Source organism: Aegilops tauschii, chromosome 4 (assembly GCF_002575655.3).
Source record: "Aegilops tauschii subsp. strangulata cultivar AL8/78 chromosome 4, Aet v6.0, whole genome shotgun sequence".
Lineage (NCBI taxonomy): Eukaryota > Viridiplantae > Streptophyta > Magnoliopsida > Poales > Poaceae > Aegilops > Aegilops tauschii.
The window spans coordinates 307159595-307161024 of NC_053038.3; positions in this window are offsets into that span (position 1 = coordinate 307159595).

Genomic DNA, 1430 nt, shown 5'->3' on the forward strand with positions numbered 1-1430 from the left:
AGCTAGATAATTTTTGCTCTAGTGCTTCACTTATATCTTTTTAGAGCACGGTGGTGGTTTTATTTTATAGAAATAATTGATCTCTCATGCTTCACTTATATTATTTTGAGAGTCTTTTAGAACAGCATGGTAATTTGCTTTGGTTATAAATTAGTCCTAATATGATAGGCATGCAAGATGGGTATAATAAAAACTTTCGTATAGAGTGCATTGAATACTATGAGAAGTTTGATACTTGACGATTGTTTTGAGATATGAAGATGGTAATATTAGAGTCGTGCTAGTTGAGTAATTATGGAATTGAGAAATACTTATGTTGAGGTTTGCAAGTCTCGTATCATGCACGTATGGTAAACGTTGTGTGACAAATTTGAAGCATGAGGTGTTCTTTGATTGCTTTCCTTATGAGTGGCGGTCGGGGACGAGCGATGGTCTTTTCCTACCAATCTATCCCCCTAGGAGCATGCGCGTAATGTTTGATTTTGATGACTTGTAGATTTTTGCAATAAGTATGTGATTTCTTTATGACTAATGTTGAGTCCATGGATTATACGCACTCTCACCCTTCCATCATTGCTAACCTCTTCGGTACCGTGCATTGCTCTTTCTCACCTTGAGAGTTGGTGCAAACTTCGCCGGTGCATCAAACCCCCGTGATATGATACGCTCTATCACACATAAACCTCCTTATATCTTCCTCAAAACAGCCACCATACCTACCTATTATGGCATTTCTATAGCCATTCCGAGATATATTGCCATGCAACTTTCCACCGTTCCGTTTATCATGACACGCTTCATCATTGTCATATTGCCTTGCATGATCATGTAGTTGACATCGTATTTGTGGCAAATCCACCATGCATAAATTTTCATACATGTAAATCTTGATTCATTGTCCATCCAGGTACACCGCCGGAGGCATTCATATAGAGTCATACTTTGTTCTAGTATCGAGTTGTAATCTTTGAGTTGTAAATAAATAGAAGTGTGATGATCATCATTATTAGAGCATTGTCCCATCAATAAAAAAAATAAAGAAAAATATAAAAGGGACAATGCTACTATCCTTTTTCCACACTTGTAGCACCATGATCTTCATGATAGAGAGTCTCTTATATTGTCACTTTCATATACTAGTGGGAATTTTTCATTATAGAACTTGGCTTGTATATTCCAACAATGGGCTTCCTCAAATGCCCTAGGTCTTTGTGAGCAAGCAAGTTGGATGCACACCCACTTAGTTTCTTTTGTTGAGCTTTCATACATTTATAGCTCTAGTGCATCCGTTGCATGGCAATCTTTACTCCTCGCATTGACATCAATTGATGGGCATCTCCATAGCCCGTTGATTAGCCGCGTCAATGTGAGACTTTCACCTTTTTTTGTCTTCTCCACACAACCCCAATCATTATATTTTATTCCACCCA